Source organism: Thermobia domestica, chromosome 2 (genome assembly GCF_964235325.1).
Source record: "Thermobia domestica chromosome 2, izTheDome1.hap1.1, whole genome shotgun sequence".
In the NCBI taxonomy this organism is placed as follows: domain Eukaryota; kingdom Metazoa; phylum Arthropoda; class Insecta; order Zygentoma; family Lepismatidae; genus Thermobia; species Thermobia domestica.
Window position 1 is genome coordinate 5880233 of NC_137455.1, and position 13001 is coordinate 5893233.

Here is a 13001-nt window from a genome sequence, read left to right on the forward strand (position 1 = left end):
GTAGGTTGGAGCGTTATCACATTAGTCCCATTTGTGCTGTTGCAAAGTAAAAATGGCCGCGCCACTCTCGGTGTGCACCAAAAAAGTTTGTGTGTGTGTGTGTGTGTGTGTGTGTGTGTGTGTGTGTGTGTGTGTGTGTGTGTGTGTGTGTGTGTGTGGTCTAAAGATGTACCTGATGCAGAAGTTTATAGAAAACTTTCAGCACAAGGGGGCGAATGTGTTGACACAGCGAAGTGTTTACAATTGGATTAAACAGTTCAAAAGTGGTCGAACGAGAGTGAAGGATAAGGAAGAGCACGTATTTTGCTCACAACTGATAACATTATTGAACGAGTCAGTGCCTTGATTTTCAATAACAGAGAGTGAATGTTGATGAAGTGGCAATCCATATGCAGATTAGTCATGGTTCTACCTATAGCATCATGCATAAGAGGCTCAACATTTACAAAGTGGGCCAAGTACATTGAAAAGCAGCATACTATGTTGAAAAATGATATGAGTAAAAACAATGTACTCTTGTGATAATAAATAACAATTAATTGCATATACTTCTTGACTTATCCTCGTATATCGTTTCAATTTAATCATTCCGAAATAGGACAAAGGTCGTAACAATATTTACGATTGATTTGAGCACTAACATTTGAATATTTCTACAGTAATATGTTGTGACAAATTAGTTACAACTTAGTAGGCTGCTATTTGAAGCATTCGCAAAGCGCTTTTATTGCTCATGCGTACGCTTGAAACACGCTGACCATGTATTTAAAAGTGGGTGGCTAATCACAATGCCTTGCAAACGCGAAAACAATAAAAAAACGCGCAGAAAACGTCGGCTAAAGCGTGTTTGGTGCGTTTCGGAACAATAGACCGACTGTTGTTTAAAAGATGTCTAAAGGAAGGAAAAAAGGGTAGACGTGTTGCCAGGCAACGGGATTTTAGCAAGAAATAGTTGCTTGGAAGAATCTTTATCCAGAGTATTGGAACTCTGCTATTATAGACCTGGACCTGGCAAAAAAAAAAAAAAAAAGCAACCCAGACTGGATCACAGTATCATTTATAACTCTGGCGAAAGTAAAATTACCGAGTAGCCACCTAGGTCGGGGAGTAACGCATCAAAAATGCATTCTTGAATAGCCATACGCTTAAACTGTATTGTTTCAATTTAATTGGAGCGAGCATGAACAAAATTTCTTCCATTGGACTTGATCGCAAAAATATTCATAAAACACCCAATTTTCAACAAAACTTGGTATGAGTCTCTTTTCCAGTGGCGGCCGGTGGATTGTGGTTTCGGGTGTTGCAGTACGAGCGATAAGAGACAGAAGATATAAAGTTGATTCGTTGACTAATCAGCATAACTTTAGATGCAAATGCTATGTGACATGTTAAATAAAATTCTGTTTTTAAAAAATAAAAAATACAGAACATTTTATCCGATTAATCACCTTAATTAAAGTTCATTCTCCTCTCTTTGATTGGAGCAAATCTGTCTAATACATGCTGGTTGAACTCTGGTATTCTTATTGTCAGGTCTTTTTCGATGGAAAGCATAACCAATGGTGATAACCTTTCTTGGGACATTCAATTCCTTGAAAGTGTCAATTCTTTCTCATGTGGAAAAAAACTTTTCGTCTTTTGCTGACGCCATAGGTACTGTTAATATTAATTTCAAAGCTTTGTAGATTTACTAAATATTTTTTCTAGATTATTGCGAACGATTCATTCTAGCAAACTCAGTCCTTGACAGTGATCCGAATTCCTCTTCAGCGTTGACTGAAGAGAGTTCGTAACAGAGATTAGTGTTATCAAAAATGTACATTGAACACACTTTCACAGTTTATCCAGGAAAATTTAAAATAGAGGAAATGTATCTGGTGCAAACAACACTACTGCATAAGATATCCTGTAAATTTAAACTGGATTTTTTTCGAACACTCTCCTGAATTGCCCTTTGCTTGTTTTGTATAAGCCTTAATTGCAAATTTTTCCTCAGTTGAAAGCTGGTCAATGTTTTTTGTAAGTTATTTACAGAAGTCATGGTATACAATTCATTCAGAATTTGTAGGTTATTTACAGAATTAAAGCACACACAATAAAATTAAATCTAATAATTAAAAACCAAAACAGCTGATACAAAATAGGTACTGGTATATGAATTCCGAATGTCACATATTCATACATCAACAAACACACATGTGCGTAAAAGATAAAAACTACATTCGAAATCATCCGTCTTGCTTGTTACGCAATGTACGATGAACACAATATACTTCCACATGAGGCGAAACAATGCCTACCATTGTGATATGTTCTGGAAAGGAAACCTCGAAACCCGCCAGATGAAGGATCAGCATATAACAGAAGCCAAAAAAATCAAAGAACATCAAAACAAACAGCACTGCCAGTTTTACACCCAGAAATGTTAACTGGGAGGGGTCCAAAGTATTTGAGGGGGGGTCCAATACGTCTACATAATATGGAACCTGTCTTATACTGCACCCGAAAAGACGATAAGTAATTCTTACTTACTGGCACCTATATTTTTAGAAAAAAAATGATAGAACGATTGTTTTTATAAGAAAAAAAGAGTACATGATGAGGCGTAAAATAAAATATTTAGTCTACATCAATCGTTTCTGTGTTAGAAACGTATAGTTTATTAAGAAAGTCTACAAATGTTAGTCAAGTTTCGAAATTTTTGGGAGGTTCGGACCCGTTGGACCCCCTCGTGGCTACGCCCCTGAACATTGCTAATTAGTCCCAAATTCAATGTGGCGTTCCCCATCATACAGTTTTATGTGGAAATTACCAAGGGTATAAAATATACTTATTTTATAAAAGAAATATGTTTATACTAAAATTCTATCCACAGAAGAGGGGTGGGAGCGATTCTACATACTGACTTATTAATATTTGATTCACAAATTACTGTAGAAGCCTTCTTTATCAATATAAGCTAAGAATTAACTTGTAAATGTGGGTCTACTTTCATTTGTTTTCTCCTCTACTAGATATTTTCTTATTTTGTAATTTTACAATCACTTTTTTTTAATTGCCATTATATTGATTTGCTTCAGTATGGTCCCGTAATTTAAAAATATGAATGCATATAAAACAAATTCCATTTGTTATTTGCTAGTGAAAGAAAATTCAGAAATCTTATTTAGCGTGAAAAACCTTCTCGTTCACTGGAAATCGTGCTGTGTTGCAGAAGCACTGCAACGACCAGTACCTTTAACTTCTGAGATAGGGGAAAGGAGACTTAACATTTGCTCCAATTCCCGCGCTGAAGGAATCTGGTCGTTGCATGCTCGCTGCAACACAATGTAAATTAGAGACACTGTGACGGATTATTTTTCGCTTTTTAAAATGGATTAACGGAACGGACAGTTACAGAAGTAAAAAATATGTTATTTAAAGTGTATATATGCGAGTATTAAAAAAGTGTTCTTTTCCGTTCTTTACTACTATTGATAATAATGTTTTTTTTTTTTTTAAATACTTTGGTCGTTGCGCAACGCTGCAACACTAACATTAGCCGACACTGCTCTTTTCAACATGCAGAAATAACCCATTGCTTGGGATTTCAATCCCTCAAGTATAAAGAAGCAAAATGGAATAAAATCCACTCCATGTTACAAGTTTGCACGTGTACATAAAGAAAAATGTAATATAGGCCTAACTGCAGTGGTCAAAGTGAGACGGTATGGGGTGGTATACCATACCGCCTCTGGTTTTTCTGTAATGAGGACATACCGTCTCTGGTTTTTCAGTGATCAAGACAATATCTAAATAGCCGGTATGTTGAGTCAAAATCATAATAAAACATACCGTCTCTGCTTCTTTTCCACTTCGAACACTGCCTAACTGTCAAAATTATTGATTATGAGTAAACATAGTGTATACTTTCTTTGAAGCATACGATTGTTCCTACAGCTGGGGTTAAAATTTGACAAGAGTAAAGCGGTGAACTTACCGTCTTCCCAGTTATAAAAATATAATCCATAATAATTTTCGTTACAAAAAAAAAATCGATTTTGATACATTATGTCGCAACCATCCTGTATCAACTGAGTTTTAAAAATCAGTAGGGAGGAAAGGGTGGCTGCTCCCAGAATTTTTTAAAAAAAATTCAGGATATTTAAAAAAATCATTGTGACATAATATGATACACGTATTTATTGATGTTCTTACACAACTCGCAGTAGTTGAAGTTTGTCTAAAATTAGGGTCTACTCCCCAAACTGATTAACAGATTGTTCGCAATCTTTCATCGTTTTCCTTCATTTGCATGAATGTTTACGTAGATGAGTCTAGTATCTGTTGGTGATCAGGACCTAGGTCTGTACCTAAAGATATAAAACCTCAATTCACGTTATGAAAGAAGTAGAAAATAGAATAATTATAATTCAAGGATGTTATAAATAGAGGATCTGTCCAATTAAATCGAAGAAGCCAAAAAGCAACCGAGCATCGGCACGTCTGATTGGCTACTCTCGTTTCCACCATCGTCTGATTGGCTACTTTCGTTTCCGCCATGATTGTTGGTTCAAAACATTGCGATCCTATTGAGCGGAGTGGGCAGAGTAGGAGTGGCGAAACTGTGACGTATGGCTTTCAAGATTTTGTTGTAAGGGCAGATCTATTTTATAAGATCCTTGATATAATCAGTAGTAAATGAAAGAAAATATTAAATAATATGTTGACAAAATGGCGGCAAGATATTACTACATTTTTTTTCTATTTAAAACTGTTTATACTAAACACAGTGGTGCAAATTATGAATATGGGGATCATTTTCAGAGATTCTACATATAAAGTATGTTAATTCACAAAGGATGAATGATTTTTAAGGATCTTATTTGTGTAGGTGGACAGCTTGAAATATTCATGTAAAGTATTGTATTATACGATGCAGAAACATGTGAGTTAACTAAACACGATAAAAACTATATCGTAGATTTCGGAATATAAGTATGGAGAAAAATTGATAAAATTAACCACGTGACGCGAAAGAGAAACTACTAAATAGGGAGTATTCGCAAAAGTTGGCCACAGAAAGACATAATTAAAAAGAGCCAACGAAACATTTGTAAGTCCGTATTTGGTATGGATTATATTAAAAAGAACAGAAGTGACTTGGTAGAAATCACAACGAAAAAAGAAATTTATTTCTATGAACTAAGGAAGAAGTCTTTATACAGTTTCAGAAGGCTACATACAAGAATTAGTAGCCCTATATTAGGTAAACTTTCTTCTCTTAACTTGTAGCGAAGGCCTACGGGAAGAAAGTTGTATAGCCTACAAGAATTAGTACAGTAAGTGAGCTTTCTTCTCTTAGCTGGTAGCGAAGAAACTCTGGTGTGTGGGGTCCCTAGTTCGATACCCGGGCAGTTAAGTTTGTGGTAAGCAATATTGTGTCCGTGGGTTTTCTCGTTGTACCTCCACATTGTTATTCTACGAATTGTTCCATCATCATTCACTTTGTTTCCTCATACGTCTGTCTTAAACCTAAAAGGCATAATCGCGGGACGTTAAACTGAAAGATTTTGTAGCGAGGATATAAGGGAAGAAAGGTGTAGGTATATACAGAGTGTTTCAAAACAACACCGACAACGTTTGGGAGATGATTCCTGACACCAAGATAAGAAAAAAAGTATAGACCAACCTGGGTGCACAAATGCTTCCTTTAGGAGTTATTGGCTGTCAAAAACATGAAAAAATGAATTTTTAAGAACCATAGAACTGTGGGACCTACCGTAGTCGGGCAAAGACTCCACTTAGGAACTAGTATGTGCCCTATCCAAATATCCATGTTTCTGAATCCTGCGGTAATTCCACAATAATTTTTATAGGGGTAGTTTTCATAGGGGTACTTTAGTTTATATGACTGCAGCCGAACTGCCTCTATAAAAATTGTTACAGAAGTACCGCAGGATTCTGAAACATGTATTTTTGGAAAGGGGACATACTAGTTCCTAAGTGAAGTCTTTGCCCGACTACGGTAGGTCCCACAGTTATGGAGTTATGGATCTTTAAAGTTCTTTTTTTTTTTTTCGTTTTCGGCAGCCTATAACTCCAAAACTAAGCATTTGTGTACCCAGGTTGGTCTATATTTTTTGTCTTATCTTGGTGTCAGGAATCAGCTTCCAAACGTTGTCGGTGGTTTTGAAACACCCTGTATAAATATTCGTAGGCCTACATTCGGTAAACTTTTTCTTCTCTTAGCTTGCAGCGCTAAAATTTAATGTTTTACTTGTGCGACATCCCTCAAGAGCCATAACTGCAATCGTTTCAATTTGCCACAAGAGATCTCTCACTGATGGCAAATTAATTATAATAATAACGATGATCACATAATAAGAATTTCATGTATTCATGTAACGTTTCGAAAGAATTTTTATACTGTATGGCAACCTTCATAAAGCTATCAACACTTCTTTATCGTAGATTTAACAATGCGAAAGCAAGATCATGTTAATCCAATTACTAGACCAATCGCTATTCACAGTACATAATGATAATAATAATAATAGTAATAATAGGTAACCAGAAGGCGGATCCTCATTTAATTATGATGGAGACTATTACATGCTAATTTTCTTTCCATGCTCCCGCAATCCCTTTCATCAACCAATCTTCCCCTCGAAGTCAATCCGCCGAACACAAAGGCTGTCACGTGTATTGCGAAAACCGCTCTCTGCACAGGGGGAGCCTTTTGATTTCGGCTTGTTCATTCAGCCGTGTTCTACACGATGCTACGTTGTTAATGTTATTGGAAGTGACAATACAACAAGTGTTGCCAGCTCCAACATGATACTTTTCACAATATAAAAGCTGTTTTTAACAGCGTCAAATGAACGAATTTACTATAGATGGACACTGCGCCGGAGGACATGCATAAAGATTTTTATTGTATTGTGTAACATAGTTTTCCTCTGCTTCATTAATTAATTATTTATTTAACAAACTTTCATATACGAGGGGGGACCCTAAAGAAACCGAACTTTTGTTCTAAAAAAAAAAATGTACCAAGTACTTTTATACCAAGTACTTTTCGTCTCCTTCACAGTAATCTCCATTAGATGCGATGGAATTTCCCAGTCTTCTTTCTCACTGTTTGAAGCATCTCTGGAACTCTTCAACTTTGATGTCGTCCAGTGCCTTCTGCTAAGCTCATTTTACACTCTCCACATCATCAAAACGCCTCCCTTTTAGATTTTTTCTTTCTCGAGAATAGAAAAAAAAAGTCTCACGGGGCTAGGCCTGGCAAATACAAAGGGTAGGGAACGATAGCTTACTCGTGAGAGCTCAAATGTCAAGATCCTGCGTGAGCAGGCGAGGAACAAACTTAGCGGCAAGTCGCGTCTCTTTTGCAAATCCTCATTGAAAAGCTGCTGGCACAAGCTCGAACTCACTCAGGTCTCTTCTGAAATCTCGTTCATCTTCAAACAACGATCCTTGCTTTTGGGGGGGTGCAGTTTTTTTAATGTTTTCGTCGTTTTGAGATGATTAAGAGCGCCCAGAACGAGCATCAGGGGCGGATCCAGGGGACGATCGCCCCCCTAGAAGAGGAAAATTTCTTATTTTATATATATAAATAAAACCCATCCCAAAAGTTTGGAGCCCTTAAAAGTAGCAGTATGACTACCCACGCCCCCTCCCTTCAGGAATCGGTCCTCGATCCGCCCCTGACGAGCATAATCTTCAACATTGATCTCATCATGTTTAAACCGTTCAAACCCCACGAAATCTTCCGTGCGCTTATAGCATCTTTCTTGAAAGCCAGTAAAGCATTTGGTAAGCTTCCGTTGCAAGCAAGAGGCAAATTTTCTAACATAGCTTTTGTTCCTTTAAATCCTTTATAACGATTTAGCAGACGGCAAACGAGAACAGTTGAGAAAAACAACACTACAATCAAAATCAACCTTCTACGCAGACGCGGCTTGGGCAACTGATTTGAGAAGGTCACTACTAGACCTCCTAGCGGAAGAATTCTCTACTACGACTAGGAGCGACTGCACGTTTTCAGTTTTTTTTTTTCTCCTCACTCGTATAGTTTGTGATGAAATCGTAACAATCGTAAAACTGTTTGATTTGTATTTCCGCAGTTTCTCAGCCAATAAAGCTATAGAGGACTAGACTCACAGTGTAAATCGCGGGATCTGAAGCATTATAATGTATTCGACACACTCCCACCGTGATTCGAACCTACGACCTCGTACATCGAAGGCACGTGAGCTAACCACTACACCAACAAGGATAGCGACAACCATGAAAAAAGATGTATAGCAGCGCTCACATTTGAAGATAACAGCATTGGCCTGGTGGGACTTACAAGACTTTTTGGTAAGCCTTAAATAAGATGACAGGTCTCTGGATTGGCATCTGGTTGTAAAATGTTTCTATTTAAAATGATAATAAAAAGTGTTTGTCAGGAGTGGGATTCGAACCCACGCCCTCATACGAGGACCAGAATTCCTCATATCACAGAAGAAGTGACAAGCTCTCGCTTGAGTCTGGCGCCTTAGACCGCTCGGCCATCCTGACACGCTTTCTATGTTTAATCACGCAGGTACTTGACGTAGTTACATTCGTTGGAGGACTAATGCTTGTAAAGTTTTTCTATTAAAAATAATAAAAAACAATTGTCAGAAGTGGGATTCGAACCCATGCCCTCATTCGAGGACCAGGATTTGTTGATAACACATCACAATCTCCTACCGGTTTCTCGCTCAGATGGCTGCCCAGGGAAACCAGTTTCTCATTGAAAGGATTCGGTTAGCTTAAGAGTCTTCATCCCGGCGAAATTGAAATACCGCTAATTGTACAGTAATTATGTGATATCTTCAAATAGATAAAAGATAATTGAAATATGGAACAAGACCACCCTAGACAATATTATTTTGCGTGAGGTACCGTTAACATAAGTCACCTAGTGGCTTTCCGTTTTCAGTTGTTTAGAAACGCGAAAATAAATGCCGATATTCAAAATGGCTCGAAATCGAAAGCAGATAAGTGAGTCGTGATAACGGTTTCTCATGTAAAATAATATTGTTTAGGGCGCTCTTGTTCCACATTTCAATTATCTTTTATCTATTTGAAGATATCAAATAATTACTGTAAAATTAGCGGTATTTTAATTTCGCCGGGATGAAGACTCTCAAGCAGCTTGCCCTAATAATGATCAATTGATCATTCGCTCACTCAGACAGCACTTCTTTTATATACAAATATAGAGATCTATAGACGAAGTTAGAGAGACGTGGTGGCTCAGTGGTAAAGTGCTTACCTCTGATGCGTGGGATCTCTGCTTCAATCCCCAGCCAAGTAAGTTTGTGTTGAACAACATCGTGTCGGTGGGTTTTCTTGGATTACTCCCATTTTCTCCCAGTATCTCATTTCATCAGTTTTTCCGTCATCATTCAGTTGCTTTAATCATCGTCTCCCTTAACTTAAAAGGGCATTATCGTGGGACGTTAAACTCAAAGATTTCAAAAATATGCACCAATTTGCAAGTTGGTTTATTAGTTGATTCGTTGATTTAGAGTTTAGGGTTTTAACACCTAGGCTATATGAGACATCAGCTTAATATGTTTTTTTTAACTACATGAGCTCTTATCGGGAGTCATGCCTAGGTGCGATGGTTAACCACATAACCACAAGGAAGCTTGACATATTTTTTTTTTTTATGACAACATTAAAGATGATATAAGTAGGAAAAGTTTCGTATGATATTCCGATTTTTAGTTTCTCTCTTCTCCAGGTAATAATTTGATTTTAAAAACATCACCATCAAACAAGCTATAAGAAAGAGGGAGATAGAAAGAAATTCGATCTTTTAACAATAAATGAAGATAGAGAGGGAGTTAAAAAAGAGAGAGAAAGAACGATAGTCATGAACAGGATTGCACGTAGAAGTGTTATTATCACATTTAGTGTTACTTTTCTCATATTATATAGTTATAGTGATCGCGAGAAGTCGTGAAGCTTCATTTAGATTTACCAAATTCATCACCCGATAAAACGCGAGGGTCTGTTCCAGTCGTCAACGCCACCCATGAAATGTTGCCAGTGTCGTCTCGCGCGCTATAAGGAGAACATCTTCTGAGGTTACAGTGTTGTCTTATTGCCACTAAGTTTAGTTTTGTTTTTATTGTTGTTTTTGTAATTTTATGTTTTGCTACTATTATTGTTGCCATTTAATTCGAAATATAGTGTTTATGCTATAGTTCTTTAAGAGGCCTTATCACTGTGAAATTAAAAAAACCGCTAATTTTACAGTAATTATGTGATATCTTCAAATAGATAAAAGATAATCGAAAAGTGGAACAAAAGCTCCCTAGACAATATTATTTTACATGAGATACCGTTATCATGACTCACTTACCTGCTTTCGATTTCCAGCCATTTAGAAAATCGGGATTTATTTTCGCGTTTTTAAATGGCTGCAAACGGAAAGCCATTAGGTGACTCGTGATAACGATACTTCATGCAAAATAATATTGTCTAGGGCAATCTTGTTCCATATTTGTATTATCTTTTGTCTATTTGAAGATATCGCATACTTACTGTAAAATTAGCGGTATTTTAATTTCACGTTGATAAGGCCTCTTAAGCGCTTTCTTACGTTGCTCGTTCGCTGTATCTTATAAGTTTGGCAACGTTGTTGGTGCTCTTTAGCTGTTTCACTTTTTTTTCTTTTGGCAAGGTGTGCGTTCGGAAGACAGCTCCACGGATCGTGCCGAGGTCTTCCGATTCATGACACGTGAGAGAAAGCAGTTCTATGATTCGTGTAAAGCTCAGGCTTCATGAGTCGTCACGGTCACTATAGTATTTGTAAATTATGCGGCGTGACAAACATCTTGGCATTTGAAGGCAGCGCTCCAAGTTCCCTTTAAATGCTGCTAGCAAATGACAGGGCTGCGGTGTTGCCGCGTTTATTTTGTATGCATTTATCCCCTGCCACCTGATTGCGCTGTGGTTCGGCTGCTTAGCCAAGCCATAGCCGCACCCCGTTCTCACTCGGCAACGTCGCTTCAGAGCTTGCGTTTTATTCGTTTAGTTGAAATGCCAAGATGTATGTCACAGGCTTTAGAATGTAAGATTAACTAAATGTTAAATAAGTTTAGAAATATCTGCGAAGAATGACAAATGTTGCCAAAATGAAATGAAACGAAATATTCCAGTTTAACATCTCACGATTATGCCTCTTAGGTTAACCCTTAAATTCCTGCGTCTCGTAAATTACGAAGCCATTTAAACCGATTTCGTAGCGTTGGCAAAAACGTAACTTTTAATGTTTGGTTTAGCAGGAGTCAAGTATTTAGGCCTCTTTGTTCTTTCCATTCTTCAAAGGTGATATCAGAAGCCATTCGAGCTCTTTGCGTGCGATAGTAAACAGGATTGAAAGTGGTACAAACGTTATTGTGGTCGTATTTTGAAAATGAAATATTCGTAGTTGAGTTTCTACATTACGAAAACGAAATGTTCGTGATTGAACGGTTAAGGAAGACGATGACTAAAACAAATGAATGATGATGGGAAAAAAATGGTGGAATGAGAATGTGGTAGAAAAGTAGATTAGCCCCCAAAAAATCCACGGACACGATGTTATCCAATACAAACTTTGGTCGGGGATTGAACCAGGGATTGTTGGCACCAGAAGTAAGGGCTCTACCACTGAGCCACCGTGCCCTCCCCCGAAATGTTGCCGAAACGAAACCAATGATGAGTATAACGAAGGACAATATGAATTTAACGACCCTTTCTAGTATCTAGACTATATGAGACGTGGATCCGAATCGTGCAACTCGAACCACATAAGCTCCCATCAAGAATCGAACCCGGGTCTCTTCCTCCAACTTTCAAAGTTAATGAAGATAAATATGTAATATTTAAAAGTTAGAGAAGAGAAAGTAGGATAAATGGCTAGACAGTGTTATTAGAGAAGGTCTAAAATGTGAACAGAAAATAAAAGCAAAAGATAGGAACGGCGAATGCGACGGTTAAGAACGTAAAAAAAATTGTTATATGGGTCATCAGGAAAAAGATAATGAAATGATTGGTGTAGACAACTTTCTAACTTGGGTTGAGTTGATTTTGAGTTTAACGTCCATTTCAGCAGCAAGGTTATATGAGACGAGACCTACTGATTAATAGGGAATCCGAACCACATTAGCTCAAGCCGGGAATCAAACCTGGGTCTCCCATGCCAAAGGCTCGTACGATAACCACTTAGCCACGAAATAGCTCTCTTTCTAGCTTGGGTGTCGCGAGATGTTTTGTTACAAATTCAGAATATAAAAGAAATGAGCTTGTAATAAAATAATACTGAATTTTATTCTTTTTTGTTCAGTGTATTATTTGTGTGATCGATATATTGATTTTTCAATCTTGTGCGAATAACATTTAATGATACCTGTATAGTCTACACGCGTCTCTTCTTGATGTTGTATATTACCTATTCTATCAGCTTATGTTTTAAGTGTTCGACTCTTCATCTTCTAAGCCAATTTTCCTAGTTAGCTGGGGTCTGCTTTTCAGATTGCAGTTGTCCTCTACCTGTTTCTATCTTGTGCCATATCTACTGACACCATATTGCAACACATCGTTCTTAAGGGTCTTTACTAAAGCAAAATTAAATACCGCTAATTTTAGAGATTTTTTCTGTAATATCTTCAAAACCAATAAAAATCATCGAAAAGCGGAAACGTAGTGAACTAGACAATACGATTTTGCATGTGATACCGTTATCACATTTCACCTATCTGCTTTCGGTATGCCGCTATTTACAGAACCCGTAAAAAAAAAAATGCTAAATCTATCTACAGTTACAAATCGAAAGCAGATAGATGAGCAGATTAGAATAAAATATTGAATATTTTATATGTACTTCAAAATATTGGGGGAGACGTGTCCCCCTCGTCCCCTCCCCCACCAGAGACGCCCGTGAACTACGCTACCGATTTCTTACATGCTATACACCTGTTCTACTA

At 37.4% G+C, this 13001-nt stretch overlaps 1 non-coding gene across 1 annotated transcript; it reads right to left on the reverse strand.

The window, feature by feature from the left end:
- Positions 1–8435: 8435 nt before the first annotated feature.
- TRNAL-CAA (transfer RNA leucine (anticodon CAA)) lies at positions 8436–8553 on the reverse strand. The gene is made up of 2 exons: positions 8516–8553; positions 8436–8481 (listed from the first exon to the last, which is right to left on the reverse strand). It is a non-coding gene; the product is annotated as a tRNA-Leu (tRNA).
- Positions 8554–13001: the final 4448 nt, after the last annotated feature.